General features: G+C 43.6%; 1 long non-coding RNA gene across 1 annotated transcript; it reads right to left on the reverse strand.

Annotated features, from left to right (window-relative positions):
• Positions 1-307: 307 nt before the first annotated feature.
• Positions 308-27,788, reverse strand: LOC112662981 (uncharacterized). The gene is made up of 4 exons (XR_007404284.1): positions 27,658-27,788; positions 21,219-21,452; positions 13,974-14,141; positions 308-7,835 (listed from the first exon to the last, which is right to left on the reverse strand). It is a non-coding gene; the product is annotated as an uncharacterized LOC112662981 (long non-coding RNA).
• Positions 27,789-27,908: the final 120 nt, after the last annotated feature.

Consider the following 27,908-nt stretch of genomic DNA (forward strand, 5'->3'; position numbering starts at 1 on the left):
TTAATTTCCATAAAAAACCAGTAGGGGGTTTTGATTTGGATTGTATTAAATCCATAGATCACACAGAGGAGAATCAACATTTTATCATTATTGAGTCTTCTTATCATGAACATGGAATATCTCATTATTTATTTAGCTCCTCTTTGATTGCTTTCAATCATATTTTGTAATTTTCAATACAGAGGTCTTACACATGTTTTGTTATATTTATTCTTAGATATTTTACATTTTCGATGCTCTTGTACATGGTATTTTAAAAATTTCTTTTTCCCTTTGCTTGTTGCTAGTATATGAAAATAGAATACAATTGATTTTTTACAGATTTATTGAGGTTTAATTGAAGTACAGTAAACTTTACATTTTAAAGTGTACAATTGATACATCTTAACATACATATGCATTACGAAACTATCACCACAATCAAGATAATGAAGGTATCCATCACTCCCCAAACTTTCCTTATAACACTTTATAAAACATTTCTTTCTACTCCAGCCCATCACTACACAACAACCAATCTACTTTCTGTCACTCTATATCAGTTTGCATTTTCTAGGTTTTTATACAAATGGAAATTCATTCAATATTTACCTCGGAGGGGGTCTGAGTTCTTTCACTAAGATAATTATCTTGAGATTTAGTCATGTTGCTGAATGTTTCAATAGTTGGCTCCTTTTTGTTGCTGAATATTCATTATATGGTTACAACACAGTTTATCCATTCACCAGTTGATGGATATTTGAGCTATTACCAGTTTTGTGCTATTATAAATAAAGCAGCTGTGAACATTCGTGTAGAAGTCTTTCTATGGACATTTACTTTCATTTCTCATGTCTTGAGTAAATACCCAAGACCAAAATGGCTGAATCATACGGTAGGGGTGTATTTAATTTTTAAGCAACTACAATCTGGTTTCCACAGTGACGATACCATTTTATGTTTGCAACAGCAGATGATGAAAATTCCAATTGCTTCATATCCTAGCACTTGGAGTGATCAGTCTTTTTAATTTTAGCCATTCAGAGTGGTTGTAAAGTGGTTTATCATTGTGGTTTTGATTTGCATTTCCCTAATGACTAATATTGTTGAGCATGTTTTCATAGACTTATTTACTATCTCCTTTGGTGCAATGCCAGTTAAAATCTCTTGACATTTTTTATTATACTCTTTCTATTACTTTTGAGTTATAAAATTTTAAAAATATTTTTTACATACAAATCTTTTGTTAAATATTTGTTTTGCAATTATTTTCTCCCAATTTGTGGCATGCCTTTTTATTTTTCTAACAGTATCTGTTGAAGAACAAAATTTTAATTTTGATGGAAACAAAGTAATTTTTTTCTTCATAGCTTATGCTTTTTGTGTCCTATTTAATATGTTTTTAGTCAAATCTAAGATCACTAAGGTTTCCTCTCATGATTTCTTCTTCTTTATGGTTTAAGGTCTTACATTTAGATCTATGATCCATTTTGAGTTAATTTTGTTTGTGGTGTAATTTGGTAATTATCTGGTTTATTTTTTTACTTTCGAACATTCAACTGTTCCAGGTCTATTTGTTGAAAAGATTATCCTTTCTCCCTTGGACTTTCTTGGTACCTTTGTTGGAAATCAATTTACCATGTATATGTGAGTCTTTTTCTGGACTTTTCATTCTCTTTCACTGACATTGTATCTTTATGCTGATACCACATTGCCTCGATTAGAATTGCTTTTTGATAAACCTTGAATTCAAGATTTTCTAAGTCCTTTAACTTTATTCTTGTTTCTCAAATTACTTTGGGTATTCTAGATCCTTTGCATGTCTATTCAAATTTTAAAATCAGTTTTTCAATTTCTATTTAAAAACAACAACCTGAGATTGATTAAATCTAAACATCAATTTGGTAAACATTGCCATCTTAACAATACCAATTTTACCAATTGACAAACATGGTATATTTCTCCATCTATTTAAGCTCTTCTTCATTTCTGTTAGCAATGTTTTATTAGTTTTTGATGTATACAACTTATGTATCTTTTAGTCAAAGCTATATTTCATATTTTTATGCTATTATCAATAATATTTTTAAAATTAATTAATTTATTTGAGAGAGAGAGAGAAAGACAGGGCATGAGCAGCAGGGAGGAGACAGAGAGAGAAGGAGAAGCAGACTCCCCACTGAGCAGGGAGCCCAACTCGGGGCTTAATACCAAGACCCTGAGATCATGACCTGAGCTCAAGGCAGATGCTTAACCAACTGAGCCACCCAGGTGCCCATGTTAATAGTACTTTTTAAAATATTAATTTTCAGGGTGCCTGGATGGCTCAGTTGGTTGAGCATCTGACTCTTGGTTAAGGTTCAGGTCATGACCTCATGGGTCCAAGATCCAACCCCATGTTGGGCTCCACACTCAGGAGGGAGTTTGTTTAAGGATTCTCTTCCTCTGCCCATCATCCCACTCTCTCTCTCAAATAAATAAATAAATAACAATATCAATTCTACATTGTTTTTTGCTGGTATATAGAAATACTAGTAATTGTTATGTTAACTTTGTATGTAAGCTTACTTATTACAGCATTTTTTAGGATTTTCTACAAAGACTATGTTACGTACAAATATAGTTGTATTTTTTTTCTTCTTTCCAACTGCATGCCTCTTATTTATTGTTCTTGCCTACTGTACTAGGAAGAACCTTCAGCAGAATGTCACAAAGAAGTGTTAAGAGTGGACATCTTTGCCTGTCTCTTGAACCTTGTGGGGAATGTATTCAATCTTTTGCCATTAGGTATGATGATGTGAGCTGTAGGCTTCTGTAGGTCACCTTTACCAGGTTGAGGAAATTCGTCTTCATTCCTAGTTTCTATCACAAATGGTTGTGTTTCTCTTCTTCCTTCTTCTTCTCTTCCTCCTTCTTTTTTGCCATCTATTAAGATCAATGCTTTTTTTTTCTGTTCTTTTTTGGCCCATGGTCCCTAAGTATGGTGAATTATATTGATGTTAAATGTAAAACTAACCTTATATTTATGGGATGAACTCCACATGGTTATGATCCTTTTTACATTGTAGGTATGATTTGCTAAAGTATTGTATTTTGTATCTATGTTCATGAAAGAGATTGGTCTGTAATTTCATCTTTTTTTCCCTTATAGTGTCTTTGGTTTTGCTATCAGATTAAAGCTGGCCTCATAGAATTTGTTGGGAAATGATCTCTCCTCTTTACTTTTCCAGAAGACTTTGTGTAGAACTGATACTCTCTTTCTTGAATGTTTCATGTAATTCACCAATGAAGCTCTCTGTGCCTAAAGTTTGCTTTGTGGGAAGCATTTTAATGGCAAAACAACTTTTTACTAGATAGAGAGCTATTTAGGATATATATTTATTCTTGAGTGAGCTCTGGTAATTTGTGTCTTTTAAGGACTTCATCCATTTCATTTAGATTTATTGATATAGATTTAAACATAATGTTCCCTAATTAACCTTTACAGTCCATAGGATCTATAGTCATATCCCCTCTCTCATTTCTAAAGTTGGTAATTTGTGTCATCCCTTTTTACTCCTGATTAGTCTGGCTAATGGCTTATCAATTTTAATAATTTTCTTAAATAAGTAGCTTTTTATTTTCTTTGTTATTTTGTTTCTATTTCATTGATTTATAATTTCTCTTCATTTTTTTCTGTTTATTTGAGGTAAAAATTGCTGTTCATATTCTAGTTTCTTTGAATAAATTTGAATAATAAGTTCAAAACTTAGGTCATTGATTTGAAATTCTTCTTTTCTTTTTTTTTTTTTTTAAATTTATGATAGTCACAGAGAGAGAGAGAGAGAGAGAGAGAGAGGTAGAGACACAGGCAGAGGGAGAAGCAGGCTCCATGCACCGGGAGCCCGATGTGGGATTCGATCCCAGGTCTCCAGGATCGTGCCCTGGGCCAAAGGCAGGCGCCAAACCGCTGCGCCACCCAGGGATCCCGAAATTCTTCTTTTCTAATGTAAGCATAGATTACTATAAAAGTCCCTCTAAATATACTTAAAGCTGCATCTCACAAATTGTGATTTATTCTATTTTTATTTTCATTCATTTTGAATATTTTGTAAATTCCTTTGTAATTTCTTCTTTGATAAATTAATTAGTAATATGTTATTTAGTTTCCTATATTTGAGGATTTTCCAGAACTTTCCTTTAAAAAAAAAGATTTTATTTATTTATTCATGAGAGACACACAGAGAGGGAGGCAGAGGCACAGGCAGAGAGAGAAGCAGGCTCCTCCTCATGGGGAGCTTGATGCAAGACTTGATCCCAGGACCTAGGGATCATGCCCTGAGCCCCTCAGGCATCCCTTCCAGAACTTTCTAATACTGATTTCTAATTTAACTCCATTGTAGCTCAAGAACATAATGCATAATATTTAAATCCTTTTAAATTTATTGATTTTTAAATTGGTTCTGTATCTAGTGCCCTTAACAACTTTATTTATTAATTACAATTTTTTGCTTGCCCCTAAGGTTGTGAGCAAGATAATGAACATTCTTGTATTGTTCCCAGCCACAGGGTCAAAGTATTTGTAGTATTTCATCATTAAAATCTGTGCATATATTGTATATATCATTATCTATGTAAAGAAGTTTGCTTTTGTTCGTAATGCTGAAAGATTTTCATCATGAATAGGTTTTGATTTTATTAAGTGTTTCTTAAAAATCCTTTGAGATAGGATTTTTTTATTACTGTAGTGAAATATCTTGAACTATATTGACCTGTAATGTTCTTTTCTTATAATATCCTTGTTTGGTTTTGTGTTAGTCTTAAAATAAAAAGTTAGGAAATGTTTCCTCTTTATTTTGGAGACAAGATGATGTAATATTGATCTTTTCAATGTGTAGAAAAAGTTGTCTTTTTAAAAATTTATTTATTTATTTTGAGAGAGAGAGCGCGTGCACGCAAGCACAAGCTAGGGAAGGGCAAAGAGGGAGAGAATCTCAAACAGACTCTCCACAGAGCTCAGAGTCTGACGTGGGGCTCCATCTCATAACCCTGAGATCATGATCTGAGCTGAAACCAAGATTCTGATGCTTTGCAGACTATGCCACCTAGGCATCTCTTTTTTTTTCTTTAAAGAATATAGGGCTATTCAGACTTCTTTTTTTTTTTTTTTTTAAGATTTTACTTATTTATTCATGAGAAACACAGAAAGAGAGAGGCAGAGACATAGGTAGAGGGAGAAGCAGGCTCCATGCAGGAAGCCTTATGTGGATCTCGATCCCGGGACTCCAGGATCATGCCCTGAGCCGAAGGTAGATGTGCTTAACTACTGAACCACCCAGGCATCCCTATTCAGACTTATTCTTGTTTTAATTTTGGCAACTTTTGTTTTTCAAGAAATGATGGCTAAAAATTCCCTGTTCAGCAGCATAAATATCAGTTTCATGTAAAGTCTCCTGTATTATAGAAGTTTCTGTTAGCTAATTAACATACCCACTGTGGTTGATGGCCAAAGCCAGGAAAGTCATCCCAATACTTTTATTTATTTATTTATTTATTTAATATATTTTTTATTTATTTATGATAGTCATACGGAGAGAGAGAGAGAGGCAGAGACACAGGCAGAGGGAGAAGCAGGCTCCATGCACCGGGAGCCCGATGTGGGATTTGATCCCGGGTCTCCAGGATCGCGCCCTGGGCCAAGGGCAGGCGCCAAACCGCTGCGCCACCCAGGGATCCCCCCAATACTTTTAAAGAAAAAATTATGATAGCATGTGACAGTACTTTATATGTGGTTAAATGTGTGTTTAAATATTATTGTTGGTTTTTAGCAAGATGGCAACATTGTTTCAGAATACCTGAGGCTCTCTTTTGCTAGTCCTATCTGCTGTGCTAAGGTGGGGTAGAAAATATAAGTTGTTAGGAGTCTTCCAGGGTCCAGGGAAAACTATTATACATATTTGCATTACCATGTTCAGAGTAGTCAAGAATTGAGCTCCTTTTGGGTGGTAAATATTTCTCTGGAAATTACTTCCTTCATTCACTCAAAATACTTAGGCCAACAGCTTTCTGAAAGCTTGGACCAGGAAAAATAGCACATGAGTCAGAAACCAGAAGAATTCTCCAGAATCTGGGCTTGAGGCTAGAGGTAGTAGCAAAGTCAGGATCAGAAACCATGTGAGGGCTGGGGCTGAGAGACCCTGACTCATAGTCCCCTCCTAATTGAAGGCATTGTGGCTCCTGATCCTCCCATCTTAGGGAGCAGGGGCTATCCTGGCTATCCCAGGTTTTCAGGGTCACCAAGCAAGCCACCATCTCTGGCTGGAGTTGGGTGGATCTTAGGTTATTAATTTACTCACTTGCTTGACTTAGGTCACTACTGAGAATTGGGGCCCTGGTGACTTCTGGCCTGGTAGACACAATCATCCTTCCCTGTCCTTTCCCCATTCATCCTCTTTCTTCGTAGCTTCATATTTTCTCTCCCTTCTCATCATTCTTGCTTTTCTGTCTCTTCCTCTTTTTCTCCCCCTCTCCACCTTACCATCCTTCATGTCCACCTTTAAGAGACAGCACCCCCATTCCTCCTCCTGGACACCATTCTTGTCAGACAGTAAGAAACTTGGAAGTGGTTGCCAGGATACTAGACTAAAACAGTGACAGAAATGCAAACCAGAATTTGAGCAGAGATGAGGATGAAGCAGAAATTCAAAAGATCAATGAAAATTAAGCTATAGATCTTTCAGGTACAGCCAGCCCTTCTAATCTGGGAAAGAAAGTCAAATGGCTCTCTGGCCCTTTAAAGAGACTTAACTCTAACAAACAAGGTTCTCCTGTTGGGATGGAGAAGGGGCATGTGAATATACTTCTGGTACTGGGCATCAAGAAATGTAGACAAAAGAAAGAAATCAAGAAGAAAGAAATCGGGAGAGTCATTACCCACAATTAGGAAAAAAAAAAAAAAGACAAATGTTTTTCCAGAGCCAGAAGTTCCACTTCAAAATGGAAGCCCCAGGCATGTGATAAGTATATCACAGGCCTATTAATTTGAAATTTTAGAGCGTTTGGTATTCATGTACCCATGCCAGTGGCACCATGAGACAAACAGTAGAGGAGAAATCACTGTAAGGCCAAATTCATTGCCCTTGCCCAGGGGGCATACAATGACACAGGCCTGCAATTAAGGAGATGGCCACTAGGGGAGGTAGTGATTGGTGCAGATTCTAAGCAAGAGACCCAGTGTGTGTAACAGATCTTTTGGGCGAGTGCACGCACACACAAGGTTTAGCTCTTTGTTAGAACAATAGCATATATTATTCAACTACTGTAAAATATAAGATCTTAATATCAGATTTAGAATAAGATAGGGAAAAGTACAAATATCTAGATCCAAGTTGCACATTTTCTCGTGTTAAAGTTCAATTGGTTTCTAACGTTCTATATGTTGAGTTTGGTCCTTGGTGCAACATTAGGAAGACAGAGTGGCTTTCTGGGCCATCTGGATCCCCAGTGCACCTTCTTTTCTGTGTAGGGACTTCAGATTGATTATCTTAAAAGCCATTAACTATTCATTTGCTGTTATCAGATAGAAAGAGGTAATTGCCTCTTACAAACTATTTCATCTTGAGAACTTCCTATGCTAACTACCTTTCCTGCTTCATTTCCTTCCCCATTCAAAAACAGGGATTTCTCTTTCCACTTGAGGTTAAAGCCAAATTCTTATATGCTGTAATCCAAGAAAGATTTCCTAAAAACTGGAATCATATCCCTAATTTATTCACACCACATCGTTCATGACTCTTTTCCTTTTAATTCAGGAGAAAGATTCCAAGCATGTAAGTCCACACCTTCTCTCTTCCTCCCACTTTGCAAGTTCAGGATCACTATGGCGAAATGCAAAAATAAATTACCAGTTAAGACTCCATTAGCAAGCCACTGCCCCTCAGGCCTACCATTTTGCATTTTTCATCCTCTGAATATTTAAAAACCCATTTTAGAAACATTTGAATAAATGAGTTTTTAACCCAAGTTTGAACAATGAATCTTCTTACATGATTACAGATTCTTTGGGAACAGAATTGCTTAGAAGCCAGTGGGCAGTGCAAAACAGCTCCTCTTCTGAGCCAGCTCATTTATTTGCTTGGGACAGCGAATGCTCTAATCACAACATATTTGGTTTCTTTTGTTATACTGGAATTCCTTAAGTGTCCTTGGACACTTTCCAACCCCCCAAATATTAGTCATGCCGCTTGATGCTCAAACAAATCCCAAAGTCGACACTCTTGAACACATCCCTTCCTATTTGCATGGAAATTAGATTTTAAAAACATCAAAATGAAAACAAGTTTCATAGACCGTGTCCACAAAATGCCTCTCTATCTGTAAGTGGACTGTAAACTTTGCTTCCAAACGGTGGCTTTCAATCCCATTAGTTTAGGATGCTTGAGAAGCTAAGCGGGAATTGCAATCTGGCGCACTTCACTGTCAACGGGGAACTTTTCCCTCCATGGCAGCTTCACTGTCTTTGGCTTTCCTTAGATATGAATTAAAGCACCTTCAGGTTTTTAAATTGGAGCTTTTACTATAAAATAAATGAATTAAATCAACTTTTGATCTCCTATCCATATGATATCACATTGATTTTCAAAAATCAAGAGGTAAAAAAGCTCTCTAACCATCCTTGGCAATGGATAGAAAAATTCATTGCCTCCAGTGTGGGCTTTAAGATCATATCTCATAATTCTTTCCTGCCATTTTTATTAACTAATAAAGGTAAACATCTTTATTAAAGTTTATTAACACTTTACAAACACCTCACATGTACTGTATGCTGAAGATACAGAGATAAATATGATAGTACTCATGCTGGTAGGGAGAGAGACACTTAAGAGATTTGAATATAAAACAATATGTGGGGGCACCTGGGTTGCTCAGTGGTCAGTGTCTGCCTTCAGCTCAGATCATGATCCTGGGGTCCTGGGATTGAGTCCCATATCATGCTCACTGCTGGAAGCCTGCTTCTCCCTCTGCCTGTGTCTCTGCCTCTCTCTCTCTCTCTGTCTTTCATGAATAAATAAATAAAATCTAAAAAAAATCCATGATGTCGTAAAAGCAAAGAATGACTATTAGGTCTATGGGGAAATAGGTAACTATCTGGAGAAGTAAGGAAGGCTTCCCAGCAGAGGTGGCATTTGAGAAGTGCCTTGGATAAGAAGCAGTGTTCTAGCTGGAAGTCAATTATAGGAAATGTGGAAAGAGAGTTTAGGTCAGATTTATGAAGGTCTTCAAACACCTGGCCAAGAAGACTAGTCTCTATCCTCCTCATGTGTATTTGGGAACATTTATTGATTCATTGGTTTATTCAACTATCTGAGCAGTGAGTTCCTGAGCCAATGGTGCCACTGGTGTGCTAGGATCTTCCCTTGGCTTCTATGGGTCTACTGTGTACCTTGCTGTGCACCACTCTGTTCCCAAGAAGGCTGACCCATGCTGGTCACCTCTGCCCTCCAAGTACTAGTTGGAGGTAGCAAATTAGAGACATTAGCAAGAGACCAGAGGCCAAAAAGAGAGACCAGGGTATTTATTGCCCAGCTCCCTCCCTGTGGAATTAGCAGTGCCCAAATCTCCCAGGCCACAGCTACCATCAGTCTGCCTTCTTGGGGTCAAGGAAACTGCTCCCCCTTCTTGATCCTCGGGCCTCAGCTGGCAATAGCTCCCCACCATTGTTTGTCCTGGGCGCTACACTATCTTTGTTGCTCTACTTAAAACTCTGCCCACACCTTTTTAAGCAGTGCCTTTATTAAGCTGGACTTAGTAACCCAGCTTGGTGTGTGTGCCACCTGTCTGCTTCCAGGACCATGATTCAAAAATGGCAAAAGAGGACAGCTTACTTGGAGCTTATCATCTAATCTTCTTGAACTGTGTAAGCAGGAGAATGGCCAGGTTGGATATTTACATTTTGGAAACATCACCTGGATGGCAGCGAGGAAAAAGATTTCTATGGTGGAAAGGGCTATGAGGGAAGGTGTTGTTGCTTGGTCCTAACAACAGATGCAAGTGGCCCATATCTGAGAAGGATGGGGAGATAGAGGGGCAGGCAATGAAAGAGCCACTTGGAGAACCTTGCAGGTTTGGCAGTTTCTGGTGAGTGAAACGAAATAGTCAAGGGTGGTGTTCATATCCTGCATGTGGTGACTGGGCAGATGTTCTGTTCCTGAGCTGGGGAATCCAGGAGAAAGGGTTGATTGGCAAGGAGAGAAAAACTTGATGACTTTGTCATTGAGCATGTTAGTTGTATATTGCTGATGGGATATCTGGGTGGATGTGTCCAGCAGTTCTTGATATGAGGTTTTGAGTTTGTGGGAGAGGTCAGGCTGGGAAATATGGATGTGAACATCATTGGAATCCAGGTGGGCATGAAGTCAAGGAGGAAGGTAAGACGCCAAAAGTGAACATGTTGAGTGAGTACCTACAAGAGACCCCATGGAGTTGTGATATGTAAACAGCAGCTCAGCACTGATGTAAGGGCCCTACATTCCCCACACTCAGTGGTGGGTCCTCTCCTCTCAGCCCCAGCACAGCAGTTGGGGCCCTCTACCACCCATGTATCCAGGGAAAACCACTGAATCTGTCTTTGGTGACTCAGATTTACCAAGTATCCCAGGCTCTATTCTGCTGACCATGGAGATACATGAGGAAGAGGTAAAACATTTAATATGAGTCTGAATACCCCACATGTATTCTGAAAATGAGATTAAAAGGGAATAAAACTCTGATACGTTTTGGTAACGTGGCCAACGTCACCTGTCTGATATGCAGACTTCTTTCTACACTCTCTGACACGGGTACCTGCAGTGCCATCACAGCTGGCTCACTCATGCCTGGATCTGATTCCAGCTGGTGATAAGCAGAAGTCACACTGAGTCGGTAGTGATCAAGTGTGAGGGGAAGAAGCATCCCCAGGAAACAAAAGGCCAGAGGTGTTGAACAAGAGCCTTTTAGACATAAAAGAGACTTGCCACTTTGAATGATCTCAGTAATGGCTTTGGCATTTTGATGTGCACAGTTTCCTCCTCCTCTCTGAAAACCCATGTACACATTCATTCTGACTCACTGATTGCTGTGTAAGAAGGGATCAACATACACAAAACAAAAAGCGCAGAGGAATTTAAGTTATATTGTATAAGCCTGACCTGAGAAAGCTCAAGAGAGTGGAAGCATAGAAATATAAAAGACGCATCCAGGAAATAGGGATGAGGGAGAGAGAAGAGGAGGGAGGGGAGGGAGGTGGTCTGGATGCAACAGAACAGAAAACAGAAAGAATGTCAATCATTGCAGAGCAGAAGTTTCTAGTTCTTTCTACATTGCACAAAAGGTGGCATGGAAGAGTTTGCACCTACTGCTGGTTAACTGATGAAGTCAGGAAAACATAAAATGAACAGTTTACATTCAGAGGAGCCTGGAGTACATACAGGGGGAGCTCTAGAAATGCTACAGTTTGCCTGATGGAGCACATTTCTGTCTTGGCTCTGCACCCTTGATTGCTCCCAGGGAAAGAAGCTCCTTGGGGCCAGATTCATTTGCACTCCTTGCCACAAATACCTTCTCTGGAGACATCCCTGTAGCAGGGTTGGCCAGCTTAGTTTCAGGAAAGTGGAGGCTACTGGGGGGCCTATTCCATCTGCTGCATTTTCCAGATGGCGAAACTGACTGGGACAGAGGCTGTTAGTGGCCTTTGCCATCTCCAGCCTTTCCTCAGCTGCTATCTTGGTACTCTTGAATTTGGAGACTCAGCCCCTGCTCTTTCCTGAGTCAATCCTGGCCCACAGGGGTATATATGTTATGGGGGAAGAAGGCACTAGGAGCTTTCTCCCACTTGCACTTGGAAGATGTACGTCATCCAAAGCTAGGGCCTGAGAGCAGCAGCCCCAATTTCAGATGAAGGACTCCCAGTCTTAACACCCATCCCTTCTCCATGGGTTCATCTGTGAGTACAAAGGCAGAAGTTGATTTAACTTCATTTGTCAGCTCTTAGTGAGAAAGACTTGGAGACTTCCAGGGGGCCATTCTGTGCTGGATTAGTTATGTCTGCCAGAGACATAGGCTTACGGAGTGGTGGTATGCAGGCCACCTCCTAAGCCATATCCATTGCCTGCTCGACTTCAAGTATGACCATAATCTGGATTCTCCTGCCCCGCCCACAAAGTTGGGTCCCCTCTGACTTAGATGCTTATTGTAATCCACCTCAAGTGTGATATGCCCACTGTCCCCTGCTGACCATCTACTTGGCTGGGTTAATTTGTCCAGTCTCCATTTATACCTGATCCCAGCTCCCTGCTTGATAGAATTAAGTGAGCAAAGGCATGTAGAGCATTTGGCAGTATCCACACATAGTAGGTATTCCATAAGCTGCTAATCATTTCATTATATTATAAATGTCTTCCTTCCTTAATAAATGATAATTAAGTGCCTACTACAGATTGGGTGTTTTCTATAACTCTTCCCATTTAGTCCCCCTGGCTGCACTGCAAAATAGGTATTACTATCACAGTTCCCATTTTACATGTAAGGAAATAGAGGCTATACAGGTAAAATCACTTGGTCAAGGTTAGATAACTTGTAAGTGACGAGCCAGGGATTCAGCCCCAGGCATGTCCATATGCAGGCTAAGGATTTTCTATGCTAACACTGAAAGGTGTCAGCCTGCATTTCTTTCTTGCCCATAGAACATTGAGGCACCTTCTGGGTATTTTTGTGCATTTCTGGTAGGGCAAAATCGTGGGCCCATGACCAACATCCCTTCTCACTCCTCGAAACTCTGTGAACCTCTGGCTACAAATCTGGGACCCCAAGAGCTGGCTGGAAGATGTTGCTCTTGCACCAGCCCTCAGCTGCTTTTGCATATCTGGCAGGGAAATAACACTTAATTACCTTTCTAGGCATTTAAGTAAGCATTCATTCTGGCTGATGTCAGTCTTCCATGGAAACTTTTGAAGTAGGGGAGAAAAGACCTCAGAGGTACGCTTTCAAGGACTAACTCCCTGGAACTGGGCTGTTCACATGGAGGCGCTGCTTCCCTCAGAGGGGACTTCCCTGACCACCTGGCACCTGGGCCACATGGGTGCTGGCTTGGCTGCCCTGATCTGCCTAACTTGAGTTGCTGTGTTCCCTTGGCTTCCTACTTCACTTCCCACTGAGTTGCTAGATGTAAGTGAAGCAGTTGGACTTGGACTTGGAAAGGGTAGAGGAGGGGAGGGAGAGGGGAAATGGGCACATCCTGTGGGTGATGAGACTTGGAGCAGTGGCTGGGGCACCTCTAATGTTCTCCATGACTCTTTCCCCCATCTTGGAGGATATGGTTACTCCCTCCCCTCCCATATCATAGAGTCATCCCTGGCCCTTCACTGTCTGTATACACAACCAAATTTTTGGCTAAATCACCCCAATTTCTAAGCTAATCTTGGCCAAGGCAGGAAATACACCACAATCCTGGCACCAACATCAAGTCCTTTCCTGTAATTCTGGGCCCAAGGGTAATACCAGGGAATAGGCCCTGTTGATTCCCCACCCATACCCTATCTGCATGCTGACAATACCTACTGTGGGGAACCAGTGGATAAAAGCCCCTGTTATAATAGCTCTGGGATATGTTCTACACTGTCCTCCAGGGTCCCCAGCAAGACCAGACTCCAGTTGCCCACAGAGGTCATGTGCATCATATCAGCCATTCTTCCCCTACAGGTATTTCCTCAGATTACCTTCCCAATAAGCTCTTTATCCTTGAACACCTGCCTTAAGTCTTCTTCTGGGAAAACCACACCAAGACACCCTCACACAATATCCCCAGAATCTTCTGGCTGACCCTCTAGTCAGAGATGAGCCCCCCCAAAGACACATGCTAATTCAGCTCAATGAGATTGACCTTCCTTTCTCCCTACATTCTCTTTCTAATTTGTTGCACACCCACTAGCTTCAGGACTGGGGTCTGGTTCCTAGATGGAACTATAAATATCAACTATTACCTGGGTTCCATCCATTCTGCTCTGTCCCAGTGACAGCAATTTCCAGCATCTACTAAGACCCTTGAATCTGCTTGGACCATGTGGCTGGTGCAGCACCATGTCTGAATTGGGTATTTACTCTTTCCTTCCCATGAATTGAAAGACCTGGCTGAGACAGGAGAGACAATGCTGCAGGGAGAGACAAGACTGTTTAGCAGAAAGACATGGAGTTTAGGAGTCAGATAGACATGTTTAGATCTCAGCACTGCCATAGACAAACTGTTCTGCTTTGGGTGAGTTCATCTCTCTGAGATTCAGCATCTTTATCCTTAAATAGTAGGGGGCAGATATGGCTAACTGTCTTCCATGGCTTGTGCTGCTCTGACATCTTCGTACAGAGTTGGATAATGGCCACCAGATAGGGATAGCATTTCTCAGCACTCCTTGCACTTTGGTGACTTGTTCTCACCACTGGAATGTGAGTGGAAGGTATACGTATTACTTCCAGGCCAGTGGGGTTAAGAAGCAGGTATATTTCCTCCACTACCTCATTCAACTTCCTTGTAGATGCAGAGGACTCCAGAGGTCTAATCCCGGATCCCTGAGTCAACCCATGGAGCAAAGCTGCCTACCAATCAGAAACTCCAGCATTGGAGCATATGAGCAAAAATATATTTGTTAAGCTACTGAATTTAGGGGGTGATATTTGTTACAGCAGCTGCCGCTACCCTACTAATATATAATTGTTTCTGCATGTTGTCAAGACCTAAGAAAATACAGGCAACAACTAGTGTGAGGAGCACTTCCTATGTGCTAAGCACTGTGCTTCACATGCATTGTCTTATTGAATCTTCAGTGCAGCCACATGATCTACATCTTGTATCTGAGGAAGCTATGGCATGGAGAGGTGAAATTACATGGTCAAGATTACATAGCTAGGAAATGCTAGATCGGACTATAAATTAAGTTTTTAATCATTAGGCTAAACTGCCTTCCATACATGGACAGCATTAACACAGTTCTCACCACAGAGTGAGTGCTTCCTTTTTTTTTTTTTTTAAGATTATTTATTAATTTATTCACAACAGACACAGAGAGAAAGAGAGAGGCAGAGACACAGGCAGAGGGAGAAACAGGCTCCATGCAGGGAGCCCGACGTGGGACTTGATCCCGCGTCCCCAGGATCACACCCCGGGCTGAAGGTGGCGCTAAACCGCTGGGCTACCAGGGCTGCCTGAGTGAGTGCTTCCTAAATGGGTACTGTCTTTGTTAATCGGGCCAAGCAAAATGTAGCCAGTCTTCTGACATCTATATGAAGCCTTTGTCTAAATGAAGCAGGTGAAATAGACAAGGCACCGCCTCTGGTGAGGGACACGGAGCTATGCGTTCAGCCTCACCTGAGCCCTCTACCAGGCATCCTTGCTGAAGACATGGCCTACATGCCTAAATGTTGACTCCCCAGAATCACAGCTTCCCAAGATGCCTCTAAGTGATTTTCAGCTGGACTCCTTGCTGGTGGGGTACCTGCAATTTAACCTGCTGTCCCAGATTTCTTGAAGTTAAACATGCCCTCACAGCCCTTCCCTGCAGCCAGCAGCCCCTCAGGGGACCCTTGGTCCCCTCACAGAGGCCTCCCCATGGCCCCCTGGGACAGCTTCTTGGCCCTTGGCTTCAGCCCAGCCTCCAGCGGGGCTGTTTCTGGCCAGGCGGGTAATAGATTTCTGTCTCCTTTTTGAGGGCCTTTTGTGTGCCCTCAAACCCAGAGCCAAATGTCCCCCTCCAAAAAAAAAAAAAAAAAAAAAAAAAAAAGCCGTGTTTCTACCCCTGCGTGAGGAGACTTTTATTGCTGGAAGACCCTGGGGGGAGAGCTGGCCCAAGGTTTTATTTATGTTAATTGCCCACCCCTCTTCCCTGGCCCCTCTCTTCACAAAGCTCCCTTGTGGGACACCAGTGAAGCATTTAATGCGTAGTATATATCGAGGCAAGGGTGACTGCCCTGCATTTCCTGGCTCGTGATTTATTGAGGTAGGGCTGGACTTGCTTTCCTCCTTCCTATCCTGACCCTGCCTTGTCCAGGAGATATAGCCTAGAATTCTCCCTGATGGGGTCCAGAATGGGCACCCTGCCATGCCACTCCAGAAACCTACTATGCCTCTTCTGCTTGCCCAGAGGCTCAAGGAAGCCATTATTCCCATTTTATGTACAGGGAAACTGAGGCATGGTTAAGTAGCTGGACATGGGTCCCAATTTGGGGTCCAAGGTAACACTTAAGAGTGGTTGGAACGTTCTCTGAGAATGGGAAGAGGGAAGGGGTATAGGGATCCTGTAAGAGGTGAGAGGAAGCAGAGGAAGCATATCACCAGCTGGGGTGTGGATGAACTTGAATACTCAGACCTCTGGGAAGCTGGAACTGGCAGCTGAGCCCAGGCACTCTGTTCCTACCACTCAGTCTCAGAAGACCCTCCCCTCTTTCTCCAATGGGACAGAAGTCCACTTCCAGCCCTGGTGTCTGTAGTTATTTTGAAGGCTGTGTCAAGCCCCTGGGCAGGTTTCCAGGCTATCCCAGAGGGAAAGCTGCAGCTGCCCTTAGGCTGTGTGGACAGGGCCCAGTGTGCCTGTCCCTGTGACCCACCCCATTCCATGGGCCTGCATGGGGACTGCTTTGATGGTGCCTGCATGGGTGCTTGTGTGTATTAAACAGACATAGACAGATGGAAGGGGAACAATGTACAATTAATGAAAGATGGTGCTTGATTTAGAATTTCCTTTCCTTTCAATGCGAACAGGCAGCTGTGACCCAACAGAGGAACGCTGGACTTGGAGCCAGTCTATGGGCTCACATCCCGGTTCTGGCACGTGGCCATGAGGCCTTGTGCATGCCATCTGCCCTCGCTCCACCTTGACTTCCCTCATCTGTAGAATAGGGGTCATCCTCTCCTTCACAGCCTCCTGGGAGCAGGATATGAGATGCTGGAGTGAAAAGCCCCTCACACATTTTAGGTGCTGGGTAAATACTTGTTAAACATGAGCCTAAAAAGGGACACAGACAACTTGCAGAGCAGACCCTTTCGAGAAGCCTGTCCACATGGAGATCTGCACATCAAGCACTTTTTTTTTTTTTTTTTTTTTTTTTGAGAGCCTATGTTAGAAGATACGGCTATTTCTTTCAGCGTTTCCAAAATGAGTGGGAATGTAGTTGCATAAATGTTTTCCAGGAAAGATGGCTCTTGATACTTTTTCTGCCCTGAGACATTTTTGAATATGGAAGGACTGAACACAGAAATACCTTCCTTAAAGGTTTTCTATTAACTTTTACTTAAGTATGATAGGTAGATAGAAAAGTGCACAAATCATATGTGGTTAGCCCCATGGATTTCATGAACTGACAAGGTCCATGAAGCTAGCATTCTGGAACAAGAAGCTTCTAGTACCAGCACCTCAGAAGCCCCGTGTTCCCTTCCTAGTCACTTCTCACTTGCAAGCATAACCGCTACCCTGACTCCTGCCAGTATGCTTTGGAATGCTATACAGTATGTAGTGTTTTGTGTTTAGCTTCTTTCCTTCAGTGTTATATTGGTGAGATTCATCCATATGCTTCCAACGTATGTGACACTCAGGTGCTCTTCATCCTTGCAAACCCCTATATTGTCTGTCTTGCATTTAAGCCATTTTTGTGGGTATGTGGAGGCATTTCATTGTAGTGTTAATTTACCTTTCCCTGTGGTGGTAAATTGCCTTTCCCTGATCAGTAATGAGGTTGAGCCTCCTTACATATATGTGTTGACCATTGAAACATTTTCTTTGTAAAGGGTCTGTTCAGGTCTTTTACTCACCTGTCTAGCAGGCAAGCTCTCATCTTATTGATTTGTAGGAACTCTTTATGTATTCTGGTACTCTTTAGTTTTTAGGACCTTTTATAAGGCTTCCCACCTCTTGCCCAGATATTTCACCCTGAGTACTTTGGTTGCTGTAGTCTTGTTGGGAACCCACTGAGTCTGACAATTTGAGAGACTTACCCCTGCCACCTGTCAGTGATTTGGATGCTGCTGTGTTCCTTTTCAGAGTGTAGGGTGGCTCCTCTGCATAGAGAGAAGCTGGAGAACTGTGTCTCCAGCTCCCTCTTCCCTCCTCCTCCCTCTGTGCCTCTCCTTCATTTGTTGGTAGCCTACCACCTAGTTTTCGTTGCAATGTGTCTTGCTCTTAGGTGATAAAAAATAATTTCTAAGGTGCCTGTTGACTAGGAGGCCCCATTCCCTTTGGCTTCTGGATAAAGAGGAAGGTCCCATAATGACATAACCTGTCATTATGCCTGGGATACCACCATTCATGCTTTAATAAAAAATAAGAATGGCTAGTTACAACATGATGGTACTATTTCAGTATTTTAACAATAGGTTTTGGTGCCTCAGTCCTTTCCTGTTGATTATCAGCCATGCTCACTGCTCAATCTTGACTAGGTCTGTAGTGTCAGGCTGATTCGTGTCTCAGCCTCATCCTTGCCTGGTTCCAGAAGCAATGGCTCCCAGTGACTCCTCTGGCCTACTTTTATCCCATAACAGTACCCTTTAGATCCTCAAACCTGATTCGAGTCACACATTCCTATTTACAAGTCAGCAGGCTCACAGATCTCACTTTGCTAAGCTCCATCATAGAGCACTGTGGGATTACAGAAGGAATAAAGCTTTAATGGTAGAATTACAGGTACCAAGTTCGGTGTTTGAGGAAAATGTTCTCACAGAGGGCCAAACCTAAGGAATCCAACTGGCTTAAGTAAACCAGTAAAAGGATAAGTTCCATGCTGTTCTTGGATATCTTTTCAGAGGGTGGATATACATTGCTCTCTGCTGTCTAATTGTCCCCAGAGCAGGAAACCAAAAGGTCTTGTGGAAATTATTGCCTTGACATTTTGACTGAGCTATTTCCCCTCCAGGTAGGTGACCCAGAGCCTATGTGTTTTTGGCAGAAACCAAAAATAACATCCACTGGTTTTAAAGGCATGTCCCCCCAAAGCATTTCCTTCTTCATACCCAAGTTCTGAAAGGATATTTTTAAAAGGTTAGGCATCTCCTCCAGGAAAGGCATTTTGTTGTCTTGCTTGAACTCAGAATGTTCTTAAAGCTTCCAATTGACCCTGCCATTCTGAGCAGAAGGAAGCTTTCACCTACAAAGGTCAGTATGAGGGTAAAACTTAAAACACTTTTAAACAAGTTTTCTTTTTCCTTAATGAGATGTATGCTCAAGAGGAAAAATTCAAATAATATAGACCATCTGAATACTCAGCCTAAATTTTAGCACTTTATGGCAAGAACAGATATGTTACCAGCATCATTTTCATCAGTCAGCATAAGCTAAATTATGCCATGGTAACAAGTAACCCTAAGATCTCAGTGGCTTATAACCATAAAGATTTTTTTTCCATAAAGATTTCTTGATCAAGCTCCTTGTACGCTAGGGATTGTCTATGGTTCTGTTTGATGTATCTTTCACTGTAGGACCCAGGCTGATGAAACAGCCTCTATCCGTGCCACTGCTCTCTTACAGTAAAAGGAAAACAGAGCACTCAGCATCATCAGGCAAAGGCTTCTACTGCTTCTGCCCAGAAGGAACAAGTGGCACTTCCTTTCACATTTCATTGACCAGAGCAAGTCACCAGGCCAAGCCAGAGGTCAGTATAGAGAGAGCAAATATTTTAATTAATTACACAACCTTTCATGATAGGTAAAGATCAGAGTGATCTTTTGCCCCAACAAACCCTCTATCCCACTACTCCATGGACCACTTCAGCCTACAGGGTGCTCTCTCCCCAGCATGTGCAAGAATATGCTGCCCAGAATGCTATTTCCTTGATGTCAGTAAGTGTTTAAAGACAAAAGAATTCCATGATTAAATACGTTCGGGAGACTTTGGGTTGAACAAGAGTCTTCACTGCAGGGGCTCTCAGAACCTTTAAGAAAATGTGCATTGTCAGTTTTAAAGGAGGTAGTCAATTGGGTCTACCACCTGGTACTTCTAGGTCAGCATTCCTAACTTTGGCAGCCTATAAGAATCACCTGGAGGAGATTTTAAAGAAATCCTGATGCCCAGGCCACACCCTAGACCAATGGTTATAGCATCTCTTGGGTGAGACTCATTGCGAGTATTTCTTAAAGCCCCTCTGGTGATTCTAATGGCAGCCAAATTTGGGAACCCCTTCTAAGGGGATGATAAATCTAGGCAATTGGGAAAGAAATCTAGGGAATTGGCTTTCCAGAGGCTCAATCCGGCAGCAACACCCAGAAGGGGTAGGGTTGACTTGTAGCCATTTCTTACACCTATTGAGCAGACTAGCTTCAGCCAGAATGTTCAGTACAGTCCAGATGGACCAGAGGTATGTAATGACCCCAACAAACCTGATAATTCAAAGTTCTGATACTGACAGAAGCCTCCTACCAGAAAAATGATAGCAGGGTGAATTCATATTTATGTAGGGGACTTAGCAGTGTTGAGGCCTGAGTTCCCACCCAGGGACATGATGGAACATCACCAGATTTGTCTCTGAGCTGCATACCAAAAACATCTGTTTCTATGGCCTTGGCCTTAAAAGAAACAGACTCTTTACCAGTGTCTGTGGTGTCTCATGTCAGTTTTCATCCATCCATCCTTTGGGACCCACACAACAATGTACATGTTCCCAGACTTATTAAATCATAAAGGGCATTTGGGCACTGGTGTTCTGTGGACCCCTACACCCTAGAGAATAACCTTGTCCTAAGGTGCGTAAGGAGAAGTTAAGGTCCTAGTTAAGGAGACACTCTTCTACCCTTGAATCACGTGCCCTTGACATCCTCCCATGCAGGGATAAGATGTCCACCTCCAAGGGGCTGCCATTAACTAAATGCCTCCCTGGTTTGAATGACTTTTTCCACTGAGCCCTGCTGTTGCTGGGACCTTCTGGTTGCACAGAAGAATATTTGATATTAAAAATACCTTAGCTACCAACTTGAGTGCCTTCCCCAATGCATGCAGGAACCCTGAAAGATCAGTTGAAAATGGAAGATGACTCTCTAAAGCATCAGATTTCTGCATGAGATTTCACCTGGCCTAGATGGGGCAGTTGAGTGTGTAACTGCTGCACCCCTGGATAACTCATGAAGCCAGAGCCATACCTCAGCACCTTGGATACGCCTCCCCCAGTAGGTTATTGCTCAAACTGTATGGTAAAGAAATAATCTACTCCATCTGTTTCCCCAGGCACTCTGAGGTTCCCCAAGTCTGTCTGGTACTCACCTATTCATCCTCATGATCCAGCACATTAGTAGATGCTCAATAAATGTTGTACCAGGGAGTGCAAAAATGTCTCTCATCTTAAAAGACCCTTAATGATCTCAAAGCTTAAGCTGTCCATCTGTTTCAAGTTAAATTCAGATAAACCTCAGGGAAGCAGGACAAGCCTTTAGAGTCCTTTGACATCCATGGTGGGGACTGTCAGTGCAGGTTTAAAGATTAGCAGCTTTACTGTGGCTGCAAAGGAAATAGAAAATTAAGGCCTATGTTTTGGGTTACAAAATGGAATTGGTTCCCTTTACGTCTCTCACTGGAAGAGAGGAATATTTCCATCATCTCAATTTATAAAAAGCAATCTTAAGGCCAAGAAGAGATAAATGGAGTAATTTCAGAAACCCTCAATTTGGGCAGTTACTTAAATCCCACAAGTCTGAAATCACTGCACATGAACTTTTCTGCAAGCATTGCAGTTCCCTGGACCGGCTGTTCCTCAGAGAGATAATGGGGTGGGTTGAGGGAGCCTAGGTGACTGAAACAGGGACAGGACGGGACAGGTAGGAATTAACGGTGGTGGCAACCTTGAATGACAGTCTAAGAGTCTGGACTTTGTCTCCTAAGCAAAGATTTTAGTGTGTGTGAAGAATATGTGGGACCTTGTTGAAAACATATCTGCCTATACCTTCCCCCTCCTCACAAGACTCTTGTTTAGTAGCTATGGGGTAGGGAGCTACTCAGGCAATGAATTTGAGAAGGCAAGTGACATCATGTGTAGGACCCCAGCCACTTGTGTTTCCTAGTCACTGTAGCAGATGCTGGCATGAGTATCTTGCTCTTGGTTCTCACTGTGGCTGCTGTGGGTCACACCTACCTGACTTCCATATACCAGACCTGTAGCCCTTTCCTGTGGGCTCTCTCTGACCCCAGAGCCACTCTGCCCTCACCAACAGCAGGCCAAAAAGACCAGGGGAATTAATGCCTCCTGGAGCAGTTCTGAACTAATGCTGAAGGGGAAGGGGTATAAATATCCCAGCTCCCTCATCTATCAGGTAGGATAGCTTGAAGATGTGTGTTCTACTCTGTCTCCCAGAGAGTCCTAACAGGACTCAGCTCCAGGTGCCCATGGCAGTCACTTGCTTGATGACACATTCTCAACTGGCTTCCTTCCTTTCCAGTCTCACTTCCTCCTCTCCAGTTGTGTTTGCAGGGATCACCTCCCAAAAAGCCATTTTACCTAGCACTCTTTTTTCAGGCTCTGATTTTGGTAGAATTGAAACCACAGCAGTCACTGAGACCTGTAGGACCTTGGACAAGTGGCTTAAACCCCAGGAGTCAGTTTTCCTCATCTGGGAAATGGGAAAAATGTCATCTAAGCCATGGCAGGTGTCACACAGGAGGCCTGGGGACTAGATGTGTCCTGCATCATTTTAACTGGGCTCCTGGTGATTTTATAATAAGTTATTATGGAATCCATGTCATGCATTCCAAAGAAAATACACAATATACATATAAGGCATAAAGAATCACATAAAAACATCTGTGTACCCAGCTCCCAGCTTAAGAAATAGCTGATACTGTTGAGCTCCCAGATTCCCCTCCAAGCCTGTCTCTCCCACCTCTGAGAGTTCACTGTTATGCTGAATTTTGTGTTTATCCTCCTCACACTTTATATGCAGCTTCACTTTAGATGTAAATGATATATTGTTTAGTTTTGCATTTTTTACAAATTGAGAAGATTCTCATCAAAATCCAGATTTCCAACTTCCTTTAACAACAATCAGAAGATTTGGCCAGGCTGGACCCTACATTCCCATATGGGAACAATTTCTGGCACTGAGTCCTTGGGTACCTATGAGGTGAGGCAGGGATTCCTGGGTTTCCACAGTGCCCAGCATCCCCTGCTCTCCCCTCTCTGAGCTCTCTGAAATTCTTTCAAGTTACCTGCCTGTTCTTCCCTGTAGACATTTGAGCTGGTGAATTCCCATTGTGAGAACCCTTGCAATGAAAGAGTTCATGGGACACCATTTGCAGAGAGCCTGGCACAAAACTAGTGCTAAATGAAGTTACTCCTTATCACTGTCAATATCAATGACACCTGAGAAGGCAGCCGGGCTCAGCATTCTTATCTTGAGACTGATGCAATGACATGATGAGGCCAAGGCCACTTGTGTAGACAGAGGTGGAATTAGGACTCCAGCCAGCACCAAGACCTTCTGCAAATCCACTGGGCCTGGCCTCCCGGAATGGGTGGACCAGGCTGACTTTCCCCAGGTCACGTGTACATACCAGCTGAGTTCTACCCCTGCTGCCCCTGCCTAGGCCCACCTGCCTCTTATAAGAAGCCCCACTTTGAGACTAAAGGCTGGGGCAGGTAGGGGAGACTTTGGCAGTGGTTCGCATTTCAGCCTCCGAGAGGAGTGGCACAGGGATGCGCCAGAGTTCTGCCTTCAGGAGCAGATCCGTCCCTCACTGGGCATGGAGGTGGACACTGGGGCCTGTGAATTGTCGCCAACGGATGGAGCTTTGTTTGCCTCACTGAGTCCCCAGACCAGGGGCCGGCCGGAGTGAGGGCTCTTTCCTGAGGGGCTGGACTTTCCCACAGGAACAAAGTAGGGCTTGTTAGCTGGGCATGAATCTTGGCGTGGGGCGGCCCAGGCCAGGCTCGGCGCTGCCAGGCGGCGGCTCAGCGATATCAGGCAAATTCCGCCTTCCCCACAGCTGGGGCTGACAGCAGGAAGCCCCAGGGAGGCTCCAAACAAAGGCAGAAAAATGGGCCACGTTTATTCATTCACTGACCAGCCTGGGCCTGGCTGGCCCACGAGCCCTGTCTCCATGGTGACGGGCGGCCTTCAGAGCTCCCAGTTGGCTCCTCCGTGACCACTGCCCCTCTGTTCCTGCACACCCCCATTACACAGGGACACAGCATCCTGTAGTTGCCTCAGTACGACTTTGCCCCATGGTATCTGGAGGAACATGAGCTAGGCCAAACTAGAAGCAAGGGCTTGTAGATTCAGGAGGAAACCTGTGTTGAGTTCTGAAAGCCAGACACATGGCCAGTTTTGGGTGAGTGGGTGAATGTGATGGGTACAAATCCACACACTAGCTAAGCACCTACTGTGTTCTGGGTCAGGGGGTGTATGTATCAAGCCAACTCAGCTTGTCCTATCCAGTCTCATTCTAATACAGCATGCAAAAATAGAGGTCTGGTGGAACTCAGTGAGCAGGACACTAATTCTGCATGGGGGAGGGGGCATCAGATAGGGAAGCTTCCTAGGGGAATGGTCATTGACATTGGGTCTTGAAGGATGCATAGGAGTTTGCCAGGCAGGGAGGGAAAGGGCATTCCAGGCAGAAGAATCAGCTTGAGCACAGGTGCTGAAGCCTGAAAGTATGTGGTGTGATTGGAAACTAATGGAAAGTCTCTTTTAACTGGAGTGAAGAAGGGACATAGCTGGAAATGAGGCAGTAATAGGGGTGGGATGACTATATGATGTGACGGAGAGAAGCAAGGTCAGCTGTTCTCCAGTCACTGCCCAGAATTGGCCCCTGGGACTTACTCTGAGTTTTGAATTTCTGGGGCCGGTGTGTGGGGGATATGAGTTAATGTATATCTAATACTTTGAGTTGTAAATTTCTAGGGGGGACATAAGTTAACGTATATCTCATATTTTGCAGTTTACAGAGCCCTTTCACACACATATATTATCTTATTTATTACTATATCCACTGGGCTGGAAAGAACCTGCAGATGAGGAAACTGAGGCCCAGAGAGGACCCAGAGGTCTCTGAGCCATGAGGTTGCCTGGCTGTGATTCAGGGGCCTGAGTGACACCGATGCCCTGCCCACTCTTCCTCACCTCCCTCTGAAGGGAGGTTGAGAAGGTGCATACTTCTAGAGAAGTATTTGTAGTCCAATAATGTCAGTGCCCCCTCAGTGGGGACTGAGATCATGGCAAAAGGCTGGGACACTGAGGGACAAGTAAATAATCATGGTGGTCCCCTGCTCAGTGCTCTGGGCTTCTAGAACAATTGCAAAGAAAAGAACCACAAGATTCCTTCCCAGTACCATCTCTGGCTGGTCCCAGCAGGAGTTAGAAACCCCTGGGCAGGAGGGGTCTAAATTCTAGGCAAACTTGGAATCTGGAATATTGTGGACATTCTGGAGCCTGGGAACAGGGACAAGAGAGGCCATTCATGATCCATGACCCAGGTAACACTTTGTCTTTCATAGGCCTTCTCCAAGTCTTTGGCCCTGGGTCTCCCAGATTGAGCCAGTGGGCCTGGCCTGAGGGGGTTGACCTGGTGCTGGGTGCAGGCAGGAGAGGGGGTGGAGGAGAGGAGGCAGGACATGCTGGGACACCATCAGGTTGCTGTGGTCATGGTCACTTGGTCTTCATGCAACCCCCTGAGTGGGGAGGTAGTAGGATTGTGATCTCCATGTTCCAGGTGAAGACCTTGAGCCTCAGAGAGGCAGTGAGTTGCCTGAGTCACATAGCTATGGAGCAGCAGAGCTTACACCAGCACCTTTGTTACTCCCACACTCCCAGGCAGCTGCTGGTGGCAAATGGTTTGCTCAGTGTAACTGGTTTCCAGGTGCTTTTCCTGCCTGGCCAGGCCTCAGTGTCCCTGACCTTCAGGCAAAAGGGCCTCTTCACCTTGTGGGTCCTAGTGTTCACACCTACTTGCTGTCTTTGTGTGACTCTCTGTGCCCTCCATGCATCTGACTTTTGCCAATTTGACCTTGGCTTCCAGTTCTTTCTGCTCTTTGGAGTTTGATGTTGGTCCTGAAATCTGGCCCAAGTCTACTTTACCTGCTCAGAGAAGAAGGAGAGAGAGAAGAAAAGGAACAGGAAAGGAAAGGAAAAAGAAGAAGGCAGGGAGGGAGAGGGGGAGGAAGGAAGGAAGGAAGGAAGGAAGGAAAGAAGGAAGGAAGGAAGGAAGGAAGGAAGGAAGGAAGGAAGGAAGGAAGGAAGGAAGGAAGAGGAGAGAAAGGACATGTGAGATGAGCCTCCTGAATGGAGGCTCCATATTGGCCTCCTAGAGTGGTTTTGGTTTTGGGCTGAATAAGAAGAAATGACAGTGACAGCATGTCACAACCATTTAGGACACAAATGGCAAGCACATAGCATAGGAGGGGGTGCCCTTCACTCTTGCACCCATGGCAGATGTAACTAAGCGACCATGCTGCTCTTTCTGTCATGGCCTCAGCTTCAGAATCCTATTCAACACAGGGATCAAAGCAGCCACTATCAAGCAGAGTCGATGTCCAAAAAAAAAAAAAAAAAAAAACACATGCATTTGTTATCCCTGGTCTATCACTTTGTGTCCTCTGAAGAGCTTGCTTACTTCTGACCCTCATTTTTGCTCCATGGGTCAGAGCAGGTGTAACTGTCTTCATTTTATAGATGAGGACGAGGCCCATAGTGACTCCTGCACCACCCAGCAACTTGATAACAGAACTAAGGGTGAGAACAGAAGGAATCTGGGCTTTTACTCTACTGGGGAAATGAAGTCCCACTGCAGTCAAGGTGGGAGCTTTGTATAGATTCCTCTTTTCTTCCTTTTTCTTTTTCCTGGAAACCCACCCAGTCCTATCTTCCACCGCTTTGGTCAGGGAATGAGTCTCCTGATGTCATCCAAAGATATTAGTCATTGCTAAATCTAGCCATTCCCCTGAAGCACCCAGCCTCCTGGACTTCCTGGAGCATGCATGAACGCTGCTGCCACAAATGTGTTCTGACAGCCGCTGACAAGGAGAGGCAAGCGATGTTTGTACAGCTCTGCTGGGCCAGAAGGAGTGCTCAGGGAAGCTCCCCGGGTTGGGGGGCTGGGGCACCTTGAGAGCAATAAAAGCAACCCAGAGGATAGGTTCACAGCCCCTCAGCTGACGGTTGATTCTGAGGTATGTGCATGGATGACCCAAGCTCCCTGACCATGTGCGTTGGTTGGCCACTGAACTGAATGAAGCCTCATTCTCAGAACCGAGCCTCTAATGTGTATCTGCCTCTTCTTTGATTCCCCCCCCCCCCTATACCTCCACACTCAGTGAGTGCCAACTATCTACCACCCACCTACCTACCTCAATCCCTATCACATGCTCCCAGGTGGCTCTGTTTTTCTGCTTACCTGTTGGGATACCCACTGGGCATCTCCTCTTAGCTGCCTGTCTTGCACCCGGGTGGAAATGTCTCACCTGTTTCCATGCTCTTACCAGGCTTCTCTTCTCCACTCTGCAGCTGGGAACTTCCCCAGACACACCTGCCTTGCTCTGGCTAGTTGGGGAAGCCCTCGGCTCCCCTTTTCTCTTGGGTACCATGAGTTCTTCAGAAACAAATGTACCCAAACCTTTCTTGCCTTAGCTCTGTTCCAGAAATTGCCACCTTTGCAGTAACAAATACCTGTATTAGCTTCCAGGTGAAGTGACAAGTACTTATCACGCACTCACCTGTCTCAGGCACTGCAGGGTGTCTTTTTTATTTTGTGTCATGCTCCACTGAGCACATCTTTCTTATAATTTTATAGACTTGGCTCACCTTCTTCTACCACCTCAGTAATCATGCCACTGACACAAGTCATAGTTTACTGAATACCCACTCTATGCCAGGCACTGTGCTAAGAGCTTTACCTGCATAGGCTCACGGAATCTTTGCGATATTCTTACAAGAGATATAGTATGCTCCCCTGTTTTTCAGTGGA

Source organism: Canis lupus, chromosome 20 (assembly GCF_003254725.2).
Source record: "Canis lupus dingo isolate Sandy chromosome 20, ASM325472v2, whole genome shotgun sequence".
Taxonomy (NCBI): Eukaryota; Metazoa; Chordata; class Mammalia; order Carnivora; family Canidae; genus Canis; species Canis lupus.